This window comes from Hemiscyllium ocellatum, chromosome 4 (assembly GCF_020745735.1).
Source record: "Hemiscyllium ocellatum isolate sHemOce1 chromosome 4, sHemOce1.pat.X.cur, whole genome shotgun sequence".
Taxonomy (NCBI): Eukaryota; Metazoa; Chordata; class Chondrichthyes; order Orectolobiformes; family Hemiscylliidae; genus Hemiscyllium; species Hemiscyllium ocellatum.
The window spans coordinates 18,368,665-18,387,974 of NC_083404.1; the positions used below are offsets into that span (position 1 = coordinate 18,368,665).

The 19,310-nt window shown below is 41.4% G+C and overlaps 1 protein-coding gene across 6 annotated transcripts in view; it reads right to left on the reverse strand.

Moving 5' to 3' along the window:
* Nucleotides 1–18,475, reverse strand: part of LOC132811374 (band 4.1-like protein 3) — a 183,035-nt gene extending 164,560 nt beyond the window's left edge. For 2 of the 6 annotated variants that reach the window (XM_060822805.1, XM_060822804.1), the window contains exon 1: nt 18,353–18,475. The gene's annotated coding sequence lies outside the window, so the exon portion shown is untranslated. Of the gene's footprint in view, nt 1–17,561; nt 17,720–18,352 lie in introns of those variants that run through there. The other 4 variants (XM_060822808.1, XM_060822806.1, XM_060822810.1 and 1 more) reach the window with 2 other exon arrangements.
* Nucleotides 18,476–19,310: the final 835 nt, after the last annotated feature.

A 19,310-nucleotide genomic window follows, 5' to 3' on the forward strand; every position in this document is an offset into this window, starting at 1 on the left:
AAATCGTCAGATGGTGAAGGTTAATCTGATTTCACCTCTACTATTCTGATATTTGCATAGCGCAGTGAAGTTCGCCTAACTACAGTAATCAATCACAGCTAATTAGTCTATAACAGGCATGAAAAGAAAAAAATTCCAAAACAGAGAGTCAGAAAATCATCTGTTCTTTCAAGGCATGCTATACTTACCACACCATATCTTCTGTCTCAGGTTACTCAATATGTCCCAAAATTTATCTAAGTTGAAACTATTTTCATCAATACTAAGTTCTTAAACCAGCCCCACTGAGGACCCTGTTCTGAGACAGTTCAACTGTTCACTGATACACTGTTTTCATGATTCATTTTGAATTTACAGAGGCTGGATCTGCCGAATGGGACAGATCCTGTGTACAAGGTGAAATAACTTGTCCTGGTTTGTATTATTTAATTGTTTTAGAATACCAGAAAAGAGTTATTATATCAACTCTCAACCTGTCCTGTCCCAGTTAAAAAAACATGCTTAATTTTTAAAATCAAGATTTCATGACTACAGTGTTTTGAAAATTTGTAAGTAGAATTGGAATTGAAAATAGCTAATTGTAACATTCTCTTGTCTCACTCAAAATTAATCCCGCTACTTTGGTCAAAAACTAAGAAATTTCTGATTTTGTAAAACACCATTTAGAATTTATAAAAGTTGTTGCAAAAAAAAACACTGAAGTGGCAGAATTCGAAGTAATCAAAATCCTGTTCTTTCGTACACAAGTATTTCACCTAACAACTCAAAACATAATTCTGAGTCTGAGGAAATTGACAGTTAGGCATTCCAAGTCCTTGGATTTTGCTGAGTATTTACTATTAGTTTTAATAGACATATGCTTAGAACCACAAGTGTTCAATGAAAGCTGCAGTTAATTAGAAAAATATAACCAAATTCTTTCTTGATCTGTTGGAGACATATGGACCAGTCAGACACACCGCAAGATCTATTCTTGGACCTGCACATTACAGTAACTATATTTGTCAGCTGATTCTGTAGGATTTGTACTCAAATACATAAGATGGGTTGAACTACAACTGGCACATATATAGTGCATCTTTAACGTAATGAATCTCCTAAGGCACACCCCCAAACAAACTTTGACAGTCAAATCAGGAAATCTTAGGGAAAACCATCAAAATCTTGATCATTGAGATAGTTACAATGTTTAAAGAAAAATTTCTCAAGCTGTCATGTGTCATAGAATCCCTATAGTGTGGAACCAGGCCCTTCAGCCCAACACGCCCACATCAATCCTTCTGAAAACTACCCCACTCAATCCACTCTCCATTACTCTATATTTATCCCTGACTAATGCATCTACACTACACACCCCTGAACACTATGGGCAATTTAGCAAGGCTAATTCACCTGATCTGCACATCTTTGGATTGTGGGAGGAAACTGGAGCACCCAGAGGAAACACATGCAGACATGGGCAACGTACAATGTACAAACTCCACACAGACAGTCACCCGAGGCTGGAATCGAACCTGGGTCCCAGATGCTGTGAGGAAGCAATGCTAACCACTGAACCACCATGCTGGGACCTTATTAGCTGAAAGCACAGTCGCCAATAGTGACATTATTAAAATCAATGATTTCAACAGAATTAGAGGAGAAACATTTCAGAGGTTCATGGAAATGAGGGAAATTAGAGATAAATGGAGGGGTGGCAATAAAAATTCTCGAAGCAAGTTGCCATATTCCTTGGATATTAACCCATCCTTTCCTTTCACATCCTGACTGATCCATAACTTTCTGGTATTTTCAGTTACTTCAGCTTCAGTAAAGCAGAAGCTAAATAAATTGTTACATCATAAAAACCAACACCATTCGTGAAATATCTGAATATCAGATACATAGACATAAACTTGGGCTGAGACAGAAACCTTAATTTGGAATTATAAATTCCTGACAGTTCTAAAATAAACATGTAATGGGTATCCAATTTCCAGGGAGGTTATTCACTATTAGTCTGATTCACAAAACTATCCAATCACACAATGATAAAAGGGATTTACCACCAATTCACAATGGCATGAGCAGTTTTGGGTCACTTACTCTGAATAGAATGTAAGTGCATTTGGAAAGGTTCAATGAAACACACAACCAAGATGAGTCCATACCCTAGACGACAAAATAAATGAGAAAGGCCCAATTTCCCTGAGGTGTGGAGCGGAAACAGAAAGAAATCAAAATAGACAAAGCAGGGACTGTGAAAGTTGTAATGAGAAATGAACAAGGTCTTCATGCGAAAATACAGTACCTTTGTGATTGAGGTCTACTATTTCACTATACTTCCCCAATCCAATTGTTAATTCAAATCTTGGTTTTGCTGGCCATTGGTTTTCATTTCCCCAATATTGTGTAGTGTGACACTGTAGCAGCACTGAGGCAACCTATCCTTCGATGTTTATAACTATGTTTATGGATTTTTGAACTGGAAGTTCAAGATGGTATCATTTGTGGGTTGAAACAAAAAGCTGTTTGGCTGAAGTTTTGCAAAGATAGTAAACAGCACAACTTCAGTTGCGCTCAAATTCAAAAGTATCCTGAATAACATAATTACACTTTACCTTCACATAAATGCAAAACAGTTTTTCATCAAAGGAATGTGACAATGCATAGATAATTTCTGAGGGCTCTAAATACAAATAGCAAAATGGACCCTCCACAGTAGAATTCAAATGGCCCAAAAAATTTTTTAAAAATTATACTGCATGTGCTTATGTGCTACATATTATTTTATCTACTTTGTTTTAATATTAAATCAGTCAGCTGCAACTGTTCATATCCCACACCATTCCTACTTATTAGTGTGTTTCAACTTCCAATATTTCTGGATTATGCTCATGACAGGACTTTTGATTTTTAAAAAAACTGCTATAACTAATGTCAATTTGTACCTCTTTCAGATTTTAAAACAACAGAGACAATGGACTCCAATAACCCAACTGAAGTACTGTGGGTCTGGAACACGCTAGAGCAATTGGAAAATGTAAATTACAGGAAGTCCTGAAGAAACTCAGCAGATTTGGCAGGAACTCTCCAGGCTAGACTTGGTTTTTATTTGATATTTTCAGTATCCACAATATTTTGATTTTATTCAAGTGAAAACGTGGTCAGGTATATTCACCACAGAAAGGAAGACAAATTCAACCCCATGACTTAGGTGCCTGCCAGCTATTCTGCAAGTCAGTCATCACGTGGCACTACCTCACCAGCATGCAGCATGGGTTCAGCCAGGACCACTCAGTGCTAACTGTATGACTGACTTGGTCAAACATGGGCATGAGCTGAATTCTAGCGGGCACATAAAAGTGGATGCACCAGCAATGCAGCATTTGCTGAATTTGGCAGCAACAAGTTTTTAAAATAAAGTTAGGGAAAACTCTCTCCACTGGCTGGAGTCATGCATGTCACAAAGATCACTGTGGTTATTAGAGGACATTTACATAAGCCCCAAAGTATACCTGCAAGACATCTAGGTCTAACCATCTTTAGTTGCTTTTATGTTATAACATTAGAAGTGGGCCTGCTCACGAACAACCATACAATATTCAACTTCATTCATAAATCACTAAAACAATGCAGTCAGGACTAAACAACTTCTGCTGAGAAATGATGGGCAACATTTGTGCCATACAAATACAAAACAATGATTATCTCAAACAAGAAAGCATCTAACCCAAGCCACTTAACATGCAATGGCCTTGCCACTCATACCATCTGTAACCAACATCCCAAGGGTCAATAATGACCAGAAACCTAATTGGTCAAGCCTCAAATGCTTTGGCTGCACCAGATTAAGTATTTGGTGGTGAGTGGCTCACCTCCTGATTCCGTCTGTCTGTCCACTGACAAAGGCGCAAGTCACAGTCGTGATGTAATACACTTGTTTTTTTTTGGTGAATGCAGGTCCAAGAACACTAAAGAAACTCAATTGCATTCAAGACAAATGCTGTTTGATCAGCATTCTGAATTCACGAGCTGTCAGGTATCTGTAAAACAAGAAAGGATTAACACGCTGATAAACACACTGCTGGCACAGATTAGATTAGGTGGTTGAATGTTATTTAGATGTACCAGGGCATATGCTGCATTTCTTGGGTGTGAAACAGAAATAATCTGAAAGTCACTGGACTTCCAGAGGACTACATGTTAGGCTCTCATCAGGGAGAGGGTGTAAGAGTTACCATGACTCTGACAATAGGGTAGGTTGAGAAGCTTGGGCCTTCATTACGACCTAACCCAGACTAGGAATAGAACGCTCGCAGTTTAATTGAAGAGTTTGCCGCAGTCACAGGGGTTGTAAAAACCAGGTTAACTGAAGGTGACGTATGTGCCTACTGTTGAAGCCAAAGACAAGACTTAAATAACAAACATACTTATAACTTATATTCATGAAGTGTAGACATCTGCTGCAATGCCCAAAACAGTGACCGTGCTTAACAGATTTGCAATATGCCTCTGTATGCCAAGAAGGACAAATGGTAAACATTATTCTAACAACAGAAGTTGCTGCCCCAGATCAGTAGGGATGGTAAAGGAATTGGTACTTTGATTTGGTAACCAAAAGTATTCTCATGTTAAAAGTACTGCAGGCACTGGACAAAGATGACAATGGAGTCATTAGGCATTCATAATTGGACTTAATATACTGATATAAGGATGGGGAAGGTTGAACCCCAAGTAAAATAACTGGTTATGAGCCTTACTTTGCTAGCGAAGATTCCAATAAAAAGAAAACGAATGCATAAGAGTATGCAAAGGACAATTGCATTTGACATTTCATTTTGACGTAAAAATGACCTAACAATGATTAAAACATAGATTTCGCTTAGTTTTGCGACTTTCCAGGGTCATGCTTAGAGTTGGGCATATTATCGAGGATAATACCTCAGTGTGGTGCTGAACATTTACTGCAAAGGCAGAGGTGCCATCATTTAGTTGAGAGATTAGGACAGTTTTTCAGTTAAATATAAAAGATCACAGGACAAGTGTTAAATAGCAGCAGGACAATTCTGCCACTGTTATGACCAAAATTTAGCCCTTAAATCAAGGTTCCCATAAACCAACCATCTGATCATGGTCATGGTGGGTATCTTTTTTCCGCTTCGTTTTCTGGGTATGACCTAAACAATCCAAGATGCTTCACAAGTCAATTATACTTCACTCCTTTTGTACAATAATTGGATAGATCAATTAAATTCAACACTGTTATAATGCATATGACTGTACTGTGTTGCACTGTTACAGAGTTGATAGCAACAGCTGAAAACTGTATAAAGTTTTAAATATTTAATCTTGGTGTTATAAGTATTAGACAGCAATACTTAGTTATTCAGAAAGTTGGTGCTGATGCAACCCACTGTTAGAAATATCACAAAAACATCCAATTCCACTGTTAAATAACGTGACTCCAAGGAAATTACCTATTATGGGACCTTTGGGTGCAATCTTCGTTCAAAAAGAGCTTCATTTATTCATTCATGAAACCTAGGGGTCAGTGCCAAGGCCAACATTTAATGCCTTTCACAACTGCCAGAGTGTTGTTCAGAGTCAACAATAATGTTGGAGGCCTGTAGTCACACCTAGATCAGACCAGGTAAGGACAGCACATTTTATTCCCTACAGGATATAAGTTGAACCAGACGATGAGGTTTTAAACATTAAATGATCATAGCTACACAGTCACAATTAGGCTAGCTTCAAATTTAAGGGTTTTTAAAATTGAAATCAAATTTTCCATCTACCATCACACAGTATGAACCATGTCCCTAGAACTTTAGTCTGAGGTTCTGGTTGACTAATTCAATGATATTACCGCTAAGTTAGTGCCTTCTTTTCTAAAGGCGATACACCTCCTCTGATTTCTACAATAGCAAATATGTTTTCGAGTGAAAGCTGTTGCAATCCCGTATCAACAGAATTCCTGGCCTCCTCCAACACGCTTGTTACACATTATTTCTTCCAACTTTTTGTACTTTCCACCCCCGAGGCAAAATGCCAAGATGTATACATGACAGAACGAGAGCGCTGATTCTATTGCCCAGGTGCTGGGCAACTTCAAACAAACAGCCTTACAGTTTCAGGTCAGAGGAAACTGAGGCAAGTGAACTGTGTTTTGTTGAGAAGCACAGAAACTTGGTCACCAGTCAAGTCAAAACGTTGAACTTTGGAGTATCATCTGAAACAGGGTGTAACATTAACCAAATCATAAAACTTGATATGCTCACACAAATCAAGTTTGTTAACTAAATGAATGATCTATTTCTAAAATAAAATACCCAGTACAATTGCTCTGGTGCTAACAGCAGTTGCGATCCAGAACCAAAACACTCAGCTCTGCATCCTGAATGTGAATGCTGGTTTGCTTCATTGGATTTCCAATGGCTCCAAAAAAAACATAAGGCTGTTACTTCACAGAGTGACAAAATCAGCACAAGTCACTTTATTACCTTAATATTCCAATTTCAGATTCCCAGAAAATATACAACATTTGGTGGCTGTGAAGACAAAGCCACTGCAAATCCAGTGTCACTGAGAAAGGTCTTTTTACATAGTGACAAATTATTGACCATCGTAGAATCCCTACAGTTTGGAAACAGGCCATTTGGACCAACAAGTTCACACCGATCCTCCTAGGAGTAACCCACCCAGACTCATTCCCCCACCCTACTACAGTACATTTCCCATGATTAATGTCACTAACCTACACATCCCTGAACATGATGGACAATTTTAGCATGGCCAATGCACATCTTTGAAATGTGGAAGGCAACCGGAGCACCTGGAAGAAACCCATGCAGATGAGGGGAGAATGTGCAAACTCCACACAGATAGCCGCTTGAGGCTGGAGTCAAAACTGGGTCCCTGGTGATGGGAGGCAGAACTAACCACTGTCGAGAATGTGATGCTGGAAAAGCACAGCATGTCAGGCAGCATCCAAGGAGCAGAAGAATTGACATTTTGGGCAAAAGCTGTTCATCGGCACCTTCATCACAGCTAACCAATGAGCACCAGGCTGACCTTGTTGTCTCTCTCTTTGGACAATTATCCTTAGATCATTGAAAATGTGAGAAAACCATTGGTGTGAACCCACATGCTACCATCACATTCTTACAAAAACTCAACAAGTGAATGAGTAATCAAGTCAATAACAGGGGTCATGTGAATTCGAAATGGATGGAGCACAGGCAGCTGTAAATATTGTAGCATTAAAACATTGATCAATTCAGTGTTGCATTTTGGTGGGGCAAATTAGGGCAGGACTTCTACACTAATGACAGAGCCCTGGGGAACGCTGCCAAACAATGAGACCAAGGGGTGCAGGCGTTTAGTTTCTTCAAAGTGGAGTCACAGATGGACAAGATGACGATGGTGGTGTTCGGCACGTTTGCCCTTATTGGTCAAAGCACTGAGTATAGGAGTTGGGAGGTCATGGTGCAGCTGTACAGGACAGTGGTTAGGCCACATTTGGAATACTGCATTCAATTCTGGTTACACTGCTATAGGAAGTATGCTGTTAAACGCGAAAGGCTTCAGAAAAGATTTACAAGGATGTTGCCAGGGTTAGAGGGTTTGAGCTATGGAGAGAGACTGAATATGCTGGGACTGGTTTCCCTGAAGCACTGGAGGCTGAGGTTTATAAAATCAAAAGGAGAATGGATAGAGTAAACAGATAAGGTTTTTTTCCCCACAGTAGTTGAGTCCAAAACTAGAGGGCATAGGTTTAAGGTAGAGGGGCAAGGTTTAAAAGGGATCAGAGGGGCAATTTTTTAATGTAGAGGGTGGTGCGTGTATGGAATGTGCTGCGACAGGAGATAGTGGAGGTGGGTACAATTACAACATTTAAAAGACATCTGGATGGGTATATGAATAGGAAGGGTTTAAGAGGGATATGGGCCAAATGTTGGTAAAAAGACCTTGATCAGTCTTGGCTATGAGATTAGTGTGGACGAGTTGGACCAAAGGGTCTGTTTCTGTGTTGAATAATTCTGTGACTATAAATAGCACACACTTGACTAGTGCTCAATTTCCATTCTGCCAGGACCGCCAGACTACAGACCTCATTGCAACTTTAATCTAAACATGAATAGAAGAGCATTAATACTAGACAAGAGAAGTACATCACTGCCCTAAGACCTTAAAACTGAGGCTGCATGTGATTGAGTGTGACATCAAGGGGCACTAGTAATCCAAATGAAGCAAAGAGCATTTACTGCCAGGAATCATTGTAGAACAAAGGAAGATGGTTGTGGTTACGGAGACCAGGACATGACAAAGAATTGCTCTCAAGACAGCATATGAAGCTTAATTATCTTCAACTGCTCCATCAACCAACAACCCTCCATCATGTGGTAAGAAGAGGGTCTACTGCTATTCCACTATCAATTCCTATTTGCCGGCAATGCAACCTGAACAATATCTCACTTTGAGTTGCTAACGAGCTTGCAACACAGATGCTTTAAGCAGAAGACCATAGCAATGGGGTGTACTTTTCCACATGATTAGTGCTGCAACTTGCTTACACTTCTTCAGCAACATCTCCCAAACCCACTTCCGAGATGCAAACAAGTGCATGGGATCACCATTAAGAGCCACCCTCAGCCCTCACTCCCCAGCTACACAATACATCCATTTCTCCATCATCAAAAGATCAAATTTCTGAAATTCTCTGCGTAACGGTTGGAAGCACCGCCATCATAATGATTCAAAGTTCAGGGTCACCTTATCAAGTACCACTAGACAGTAGCAATGAATGCCAGCCATGCACAGGTCATCTACATTGCCAGAATGAATTCTTAAAGAGCAATCATATGTCTGAACAACTGTAACTCACATCAACAGCATTCCCAAAAGTAAAGACAATTCCAGCATAATAAAAAGTTCAAGTTAATTTATTCTGATAAAAGAAGTTGATGAGACCATATGTGCATATCCTATTTGCCAACATCAAAATAAATCTCCAAAGTTTCACATAAAATATGGCCTTCATATGTGAATAATAAATGCTGCTTAAATGGGGCATGCACACACAAGCTGCAACAATACTCAACATCAAGAGAAAAGACCCTTTTCCTATCATTATCATTGTCTTTATCATGCAGTGTTTTGCTCAAGAGCCAACAGCTGTCAGTTATACTCTTCCTTCTTCATTTTATTGCATTTAATAATCCCAAGAAGCCAGGCAACCTATAATTTCAAGTTTCAGCTGTCACAGACTTACTAATGGGTTGACTGTATTATTTCACCTTCTACTGAAGCCAGTCTTTCCATTAAAAGCAAGAATGTCCTGAATTGGCAGATCTCATTCCGTACTAAATGTAATCCTACATTATTTAGTAGACACAAAATGTAATCATACATTTTCAGGACGTTCGATATTAAAATAATCAATATTTATAACTATAGCTTTATAACTAAATGCTTTTTAGTATGACATTCTTTCAACTAAGCCATGTCCAGAAGGTTTACATTAATCTTCATGCAATGTTCCTGCCCTAGTGGTGCTTGCGACAATGGGTGTTGTTCACCCCAGATTTACAGGGTTATTTTCCAATGTACAAAGCAAAAAACAGAACCTGTATCACAACAATTTTAGAAAATGATCCATTTCTCCATACACAAGGTAGAAAAAGGAAAAGACAAATGCCTCTATATTAGAGGTGATTGTTACATGAAATATTAAAATACCACTTGATGTATTATTTGTTCACCCATACGGTCTGTGACAATGCTGTCACTTTGAGAAGATTATTTTGTACTGGGTTTTTTTTTGATGAGAGGTTGTAAAGGCAGAGGTTCCGAATTGGCTACTGGAGACGGATGAAGTGAATAATTTAGGAGTCTTCAGGTTTGATTTTAAAAATCCATTTGTAACAATGGAAGGTGAGTGGTCAGTTCTCACAGACCAGAATTTCAAGTTTTGTTTTTCAGCTGGAGCAGTCAGAAGTTGTCTGGGGTCCCAGAAGGGTTGGAAGTTTCAGTAAATGATTCCTACCTGCTACCTTCTCTGAAATCTCTCTTCATATAGTTTCGTCCTGGATTGGAGACCTTCATATGTGCATCTGTTTCTGAATTTAACTTTTTTCCAACGAGAGTCTTTATGGGGATGTTATTATATTGGAACAGTTAATTAGTAATGGCTACAGTATCTATTATTCAGTTAAGTTTTCAAAGTTAAGTTCTTCTGAATTTGTCTTCTTTTTGTTTGTATTTTAACAGCAGTGTTTAAATAAATTGTTCTCTGCTTAATGTCAAGTAGTTTGGCCAGTCACATCACATCTGAAACATGCACTTCACATCTAGCTTAAAAATAAGAAAGACTTAGGGTCTAGGGTCTAGTCTGGTCCACAACAGATCACCCTGTATTATGCAATCATTTGACATATCAAATTGTACCGTCTTTTCCTGCTGTTTTGGGTGGGTAAAATATGCCACAAGATGATATATGTCCAAGTCCTGAACAGTCAAATAAAATACAAGACAAAACATACCAGCTGTTAACCTATATAGCAACAAACCCATTAAGCAAGTCTATATCTGTCTTAGAAATCAAACACATATAGAAATTATACTCTTATATTATTGATCAAATGGACAGTTGGCAGTAAAAATGACAATAATTACAACTAAGAAAATATCAACTGCATGTCGTTGTCTGCACAAGTTACTTGTACAACATATCTATAATTTTAAAGTCAGCAGCTGATTTTTGTTTGTGAATATCTCTGTCTTCCTGTCCAAGTCTTTCCCACTTTAAAAGGAAGGCATTCTATGATCAAAGCTTTCTGTCACTTAACCATTCTAGTAGACCTATGTTGACAGATATGTGCTCTGTCCTGTCATCTTGGAAGATGCACTAAACCTATCCATCTCTTCCATGAGGTGACTCATTGTGACAGCACTGCTTGTTCAGTTTGTTGGAGGAGCCAGTGCGTTTTAATGTGGCCAGCTACCGTTCGTCCCACATGGCAGAAAAAGGTCCAACTGCATACCCCAGGTTTCTCTTTCCCTTACCCACTGTTCAACAGAGTGAAATCATCTCAAAATTCTACTACTGCAGTCTCCAAGCCATCTTTGTAAAATCCCAATCTTGAACTCCTCGACCAATAACATTAGCAGCCTACACGGTCCAGGTGAATACTGGGTCAGACAAGTTTCGGTATTGGAGGCTTTTGTCTCAATGAACTTTCCTACTCCTTGACGACTGGATCACTTACCAAGCATCCATGGTGTACTCCATTTGCTTGTGTTCTACCCAGAATGTGTCTCTTTCCCTGTCTCTGGTTAGAAATATCTTTACATCTCTTGCCTTTTCAAGTAGGAACTACCACTCTTCCGGTTTCCTACCACTGCAAAAGAACATCTCTGATGTTGCTCACATCTGAATTCAAGATTCCTATCACCAACTTCTAATAGGCTTCCACCCACAGACCCTCTTTCTTACCTACTGACTTCTTTCCTACACCAAAGCCTTGCTCATTCTTTGACCTCTTCCATCCAGTACCACTAATTGTTGCTTAACTAATTAACTGTTGATAGCTATTCTGCCACAAAGACCATTTTTGAGTGCACCAGACCAGGACTTGAAGCTCCTGAAATCGTTTATGCCTTCAACAGGGCATATCAATTTCTATCTTGTTGTTATTCAAGCTCACTTCACTTTGTTTACTCTTCCCTGGCTTCCTTTTGCAACTTCCACACAGCTTCATCTCTTCATCCCTTTGTTTCGCTGGAAAAAAAGCATGCCTTCCTAATCTCCAAAACCTAAACATTACCATGTGATAAAACTGCTGAAAGAGGCAGAGGAAATAGGTCAACTATGAAATCATCGATCACAGAAATGCACAAAAAAAGAGTAAAGACGTGCTCGTGAGAAATGATTAGTAGGATTGTGCAACCATGCCTGAGCTCACATCAGCCAGAGAGAAAGAACTGGGTCAAGAGGAATGTTATCAAAAAATATTGATAATGTCTGCTGGTTCATATTTAATTTTCTGAGTTCAGTCAAATGCTAAAAGTTCTGATGCTGAGACTAAATAAATTAAATAAACATTAAACTATTCATTAACAGTCAGTTAGCCATTAAAGAAATTCTCTGACACATTCTCTTCTCTATTGAATGTGAATGACTTCCATCGTGGACCACAACAAATGATGAATTTTGTTCGGGCATATTGGCTTTTTTTTTCAGTGCAATTCACCTGAAATCAACTAAACAAGCACAGATGATGAAGGAATTTCTAACTCAAATTGCACCCAGCAGTAAGAGACTTTTTTTTTGCAAATTGCACAAGAAGCTGGCTCTGTTCACTGAAGTGGCCAAGCCAACAGACTGAATTAATTATCATTGAGAATTTCCATCAACTGCACTCATTTGTGGGTTTTTGGGAAGGTCTTTGAAGCTTTCTTTTGCTGTGGGGACATTAAAAAAACCTAATTACTGTTCCCCAGTGTAACTAGTAAACAGCTCTGTATAGTTTTTGTCAAAGCCATTTTCAGTTTTTAAAATCTAGTTACTCACAGGTGGTGGACTACACACTAACTAAAAATGCTTAACTGTTGAGAAAAAACCATTTTCTGCTTTTTCTCATAAACTGGGCCTCTTATCTATATTCAGTTTTATTTTAAATTCAATTTTTCTAAGCCTCTAAAATACTGCTTGATTATATCATTTATGACAATTTTTACATTTGTTGATATGCAAATGAGTTTGAACAGAAACTTGAGCAATGACAAATTTCTGAAAATTAGTACAACGTGGGTTTGATTCGGCAATTGCGTCCAAGTCGACATTATTGGCCAATCATTTCACATGGATATGAATACAGCCAAAATTAACCTCTAAATATGAGATGACTCAGCAGCCTCTTGTAAATCTCAGCAGTTTTAAAACATTTCTAATGACTACAATGAAAAGAGATGTAAAACAGGCTTCCCACCCACTGCCATCCATTTTAAACCATCACAAGTATACCCTCTAGTACTTATCTCCTTCTTACAAACCAGATCCCTCTCGTTGGGATATAATTTGCAGTAAGACATTCCACTGAAATTTTACTGGCAACTGCAGGATACACTATAAGTGCCGTCTTCCATTACTGAGAATATACAGAGGAAAGCAACCTGAACTAATCAAACAGACACAGTAAAGAATAATCATGCAGGTTGATAGCTTCAAAGAATTGTTCCAACATTAGACTCCATAGTTATTTGGCAACCTCACATCAAAAACTTTCAGCAACATTGCTGATACAATGATCCCGCTTCCTGCCATGTTTCAGATCATTGCTTTAAACACCCACTTCACTTATACTGAAAATGTTGCTGGTTAAAGCACAGCAGGTTAGGCAGCATCCAAGGAACAGGCCTCAAATTTCCAAATGTATCAATCCCTAGTAAACAAACTAAAAATAGAAAATAATAATGTCAATCCAAAAATCTTACCACTGAAGCATCGGGCGCATAAAATCTGAGATTGATGTTGCTTTATGGCATCCCGCCACACAAGTAATTTTAAAGGCCTCATTCATACGGAGGTTGTCAGTTGCCCACCCAAATCCACTATCTGACCAGCAACCGCCTGGAGAAACAAACAGTCCTGGTGAGTCAGACAAACAGAATTGGATAGGGGCCAGAAATGACTTGGCTATAGCAAAACCTGTGGCAGAATTGCCCAAGAAATCTCGCGTGGTTTGTCAAAAACATTGGGTGCAACTCGCTGCATCTTTTAACTCAGTTCCAGGTAACAAAGCAAGATTCTCCTGGGGTGTGGGGAATTGCCTGTTAAATGTTTAGTAATGACCTCATTATCTGCACTTCTCAATTGATTATTACACAGCTTCTCATCCTACTGCCCACTGCGAACAAACCGAACGCCAAGAATTCTTGACATGTAAGTCAGTGTGGCTATCAGATGACTTCAGCTTGCTGCTTACTCCAAAAGACCTCCAGGCACCAACATCTCAGGGCATGCTCCATGGGAACCAGCCACATGTACCCCACATCCACTAGCAACCCACATGTGCCAGCCTTTAAGAACCCTCATCACAGATCTCCAATCCACTTACAGTACAATCCTGCATTCAATACTGCATCTCAAGGCTCAGTGGTAACTATCACTGTAATGCTGCAGCAATGGCATGGTGCTCATGGACATGCAACCAGCTCATGGACCACACCAAGCTCCAGCCCGATACTGTTTGCTTGCCGTCACAGCACTCCCTCACGCGGAATTGGATGCTCATAATATTGCTGCCTTACCTTTGATGCTTTGCCCCTCGGTCAAATACCAGTGTCACAGTACTACCAAACTGCCATGTTCTTTATCACAGACAAAGCCAGGAAGCTTGGTCAGCAGTCCTCATTCAAATCAAGGAGGATAAACTTCAGGCAAAGGGTCTCAGAATAATAACTCAGGGCAGCCTGCAACACCAGTCCAGGGGCTTGGACATAGCCTGCTGTTCATGGTGGTCAGAATCCTGTCCATGTGACAGGCTGAATGTCAGGCAGCCCAGCATCTTGACTATTTCTGCCTGATTCTGCCTGAAAGAGGCAAGGAAGGGAGTTGGAAGTGGGTGGCACAGCTGTTAGTTTTGGTGCCGATGAGAAGTGAATAAGCAGCACAGAGCACATGCAGGGTGAGGGGTCTCGAATGTTGGGATCAGTGAGCGCAAGTGAGAGAAAAAGCTGCAGGCAATTGTGAGTGAATAGAGCATGAGCATTCGTGAGAGATGGGTAAAATGGCAGAGAAGTAGCGGGTGTCAGAGCGGAGCAGGTGACTGAACTTCCTCCTAGAGTGCTATGCATTTCTCCAGCCACCTGAGTTTGCCAACCTTGGCACTAGCTGGCATCCTGGTTTTTGCAAAGGGCCTGTTCAGGTACACAGTTCCTCTTTAAAAACTGGGAGAAGGTGAGGACTGCAGATGCTGGAGATCAGAGTCAAAAAGTGTGGTGCTGGAAAAGCACAGCAGGTCAGGCAGCATCCGAGGAGCAGCAGAGTAAATGTTTTGAGCATAAGCTTTTCATCAGGAGTCAGGAATCCTGATGAAGGGCTTATGCTCAAAACGCCGACCCTCCTGCTCCTTGGATGCTGCCTGACTGGTTATGATTTTCCAGCACCACACTTTTTGACTCCTCTTTAAAAAACAGTAACTACACCAAGAATGTTGATCATTTCTGGGATATTCCACAGCAGCGAGTTCTTCTGGAAAAGGTGCATGCTGAGACAGGGGCTGGAATTGGGAAAGTGGGACCCTGTAGGAGCAGGATAGGTAGTCAAATGAGACAACCTTGTTAAAATCCAACAAGGGATCTCACTTGACTTCTTAATGAGAAACCCTCCAACATGCTGAAATTGCAGTCATCTAGACTAGACCTGCACATTTTCAGCACAACACACTTTTGTTTTCCAATGGTGTCTTACATTCTCTTTGAAAACAGATTAAAATCCAATCTCACAGGAAGGGGGCAGGGTCCCAAGGGCTTTATCACACTGCATTTAATTTACATCCATCCCCCCATCCAAGCTGGATTTCCTGCGGTAGGGTTAAAATGTCCACTAAAGACTGACACTGCTCCGTCAACATCTGTTCAAGACTTAGATCTCAGCAACGACCAATCATTGCACGCTAAGTACTTTAATCGGCTGAATACATCTGTCAAGGGTATTGGATTTGAATTCTGGCGACAAAGTGAGGAGACACGACTGGAGGGAATGTTATTTGATGCTAGAAGCTGAACAGCTGTGAGTGAAAAGAAGAGAAAATTGTTGTCTCAAAAAAACATCACCAATCACTTTCAAAATGCAAATTCAGTATTTCTTTGCATAGACAGTTCTGTGAATCTATAGTATATTGCCCGCAAATTAAGAACATCAACAATTACACCTGAAAAAGTCAAAACAATCTTCTATTTCAGAATGTCTGCTTGAAATAAATTTGAATCAGGTCAAGAAACAAACAGTGCCTTGTGAGACTTAATAGTGCATGCAAGAATAAATTTAATGTTTAAAACAATGCGACTGCTTTAAGGCAGGAGTATAATGTAATGCTTTTATTTTGTTCATCCAGTTAGATAAGGTGCAGTCTCCAAGCTCTTCAACATTAATAATTATCTCCAAAAATACTTAACTATCAAAGCAACACAATCCACCTAAAAGTATGAAATATTTGTTTTGTGTCATGATTCTTCCAGTTTCACCCACAATTTTACACAGTTTAAATCAGATATCAAAACATCTATGTTTCCAAAACTATCAAATTTTGTTTATATATCAGTCACGTGGAATGTTCAAAATTAGCTACGGTATTAGACTGCCACTTACTACTTTTAACACGTCTGTAGCCAAACTGATTTGACTTATGTAAAAGTATAGCCCAAGATTCATTCCATTTCTATTGCAGAAAATGAAAACTGGGCATTGAAGTATGTAAATTGGATCATTTTTATTAAATAGGCAAATGCACCTGTGAATAACATACAGTAACTAACACAAGGAAATGCTTCAGTCTGTGAATCTTTCATGCCCTTCAGATAGAATATCTTTCAGAACAATGAGTAACCAGGTCAAAGGAAGACATTGTGCCAGAAGTTATGTTGCCTCTGGTGGATTTACTTATGGCAGCTGCTTCACTTCTGTCTATAGCAATGTAATATTCACAATTATTTGTCAAGAAAAAAAAAGATGAAAACAGAAAATATTCCAAGGGAGCTCAATCTAAATGAATACACCAGAAACTGATGCTGCTGCTGTATAGGCATTATCCTTAAGGGAAATTTCAAGGTCAGGCAATTCACATGAAAACAACATGCAAAAAAAACACACAAACAATTCTTCCATAGCACTATCCCTATTACATTGAAAGCGTTTGAAATATTATATTGGCCAAACAAAAGCAGTGTGTATTTTCCCTCAAAATAATTGCCAAGTACAGATTTAGTCCTGAAATCCTTCTTTGGAACGGAGTATATGAATACATTCAAGATTGGTCCTCTGGCAATTTTACCCCCAGATCTTTTCAGTTTACATTGCAATTAAATAATTATCTAGATTCCATTGTAATCATATAGAAAAACTAAGCTTGGGTTTCCAGGAGTAGAGTTAAACTCAATAAAAAGTGGCAGCATCAATGAAATCAAATCTCATAGGAAAATTTGTACAATCTTAAACCTTAAACTGAAGATGCCAACAGATAATTAGAGCGAAAATTCAGCATCCATAATGTTTTAAACAGTTTATAATTTAAGAAATGTAACTTACTGTAACTTACAGTTAGCATGTCGACTTACAGCCACATCATCTTTTAACAGACCTGGATTAATGACTGGTAGTTCTCTGATACATTAAGTATATGAACAGCGGGCATTCTCATAGACGGCAAGAGCACTTCAGACTATGAAATGCAACCTTCCTCGGAAATATGAAGCAGAACCAAAGTTGAAATGTGATGCAAGTTTCCAAAGATGGATTCCCGGCCACTTTCAAGAAAAGGTTTCTCCTGATGGCTACCATATGCTGTGAAACTTACCAGCGAGAGGAAGTGAGAGGTGAAAGTCAGCCTTCCCTTGCCTGCTACGGGAAATAAGAGTGAGAGGTGGTGTGGCAGGAGCCTGTTCTCATTTACGATGCGGCCCGGAGTGTGCTGTCACTGCAGCGGGCTACAAACTGCCATTGACTCCTCACCACACCCACCGCATTGCAGAACTGCTGGCAACCAGGAAACAATCAAACCTGCAACTCATCTGACTGACCAAAAAGAAACGAATCACGCCAAGGGATCTCCCCCTTTTTCTTTTTAACTAAAACTGTGCAGTAACACGTAGACAAAATCTACGGTCAGACACAAAATGCTACACAGTACGTCTGGGGGGGGAAATGATAAATCACCGGAACAAGCATTTAGGGTTGACGATACAAACACATCGTTGTATATATTTTTAAACAACCTATTTGCAATTTCAATTCCTTATTCTGTTGAATCCTTGCACTTCCAGTGGAAGTGGCTCTAAATGTGGGACAGCCGACACTGGATGAGCTCCGGGGTGGGTGGGGTGAACCAAGGGCAATGTGTTGGTTTATTTGTCCCCAGTCCCACTGCTACAGACAGAGAGAGCGACCGATCTGCAGACACACACAGAGACAGAGTGCCTCCAGAGCAGAGAGAGCCCTTCTACAGCTCAGCATCGCCACTGAATGCCCCACATCTTACCGAGTGAAAGAGCGAGCTGTCAGGGCCAAGGGACAGGGGGATGGGAGACAGGGACACTCTCGGAGACAGGGCGCCCGCGGCAAAGGGGCAGAACGCGGTTCAGTCATTACCTTGAGCGTCCCCCTCCCCAGCGGAGCGGAGCGGAGTGGGGCTGAGCCCGGGGACCTGCAGCTCCGCTCTCCCGGGCTCACAGCGGCTGGCAATGTCGCCAAGAACAACAATCACAGCGCCCACCCTCCCGGTGCTCTCCTCCTCCTGCACATAGCTCCACAACTCTCCCCTCCCCCCACTCCCCTAACCCCACTCCTGTCCCCACACCCACACCCTCCCCATCCACTGCCCGCTACTATTCCATCCACCCACCCCTCCCCTCTCTCCTCCCCCCGCTCCCCTCTCTCTTCCACCACCCTCTTCCCCCCCCCGCACCACCTCTCCTCCCCGGCACCCCCTCTCCCCTCCCCGTCCCCCCCTTTCCCCTCTGTCCCCCTTCCCCCTCCCCTCCCCGTCCCCCCCTCTCCTCCCCTCCTCCTCCCCCGTTCGCCCCCTCTCCTCCCCCCCTCCCCCCCGTTCGCCCCCTCTCCTCCCCCCCTCCCCCCCGTTCGCCCCCTCTCCTCCCCTCCTCCCCCCGTTCGCCCCCTCTCCTCCCCTCCTCCCCCCCGTTTGCCCCCTCTCCTCCCCTCCTCCCCCCGTTTGCCCCCTCTCCTCCCCCCGTTCGCCCCCTCTCCTCCCCTTCCCCCGTCCCCCTCTCCTCTCTCCCCCCCGTCCCCCTCTCCTCTCCCCCCCGTCCCCCTCTCTCTCCCCCTGTCCCCCTCTCTCTCCCTCTCCCTCTCCCTCTCCCCCCTGTCCCCCTCTCTCTCCCTCCCTCTCCCCCGTCCCCCTCTCTCTCCCTCTCCCCCGTCCCCCTCTCTCTCCCTCTCCCCCCGTCCCCCATCTCCCTCTCTCTCCCCCGTTCCCCTCTCTCTCCCTCCCTCTCTCTCCCCGTCCCCCTCTCTCCCCATCCCGCTCTCTCCCCCCCTCTCTCCCCCCCATCCCCCGTCCCCCCCCTCCCCCGTCCCCCTCTCTCCCCCT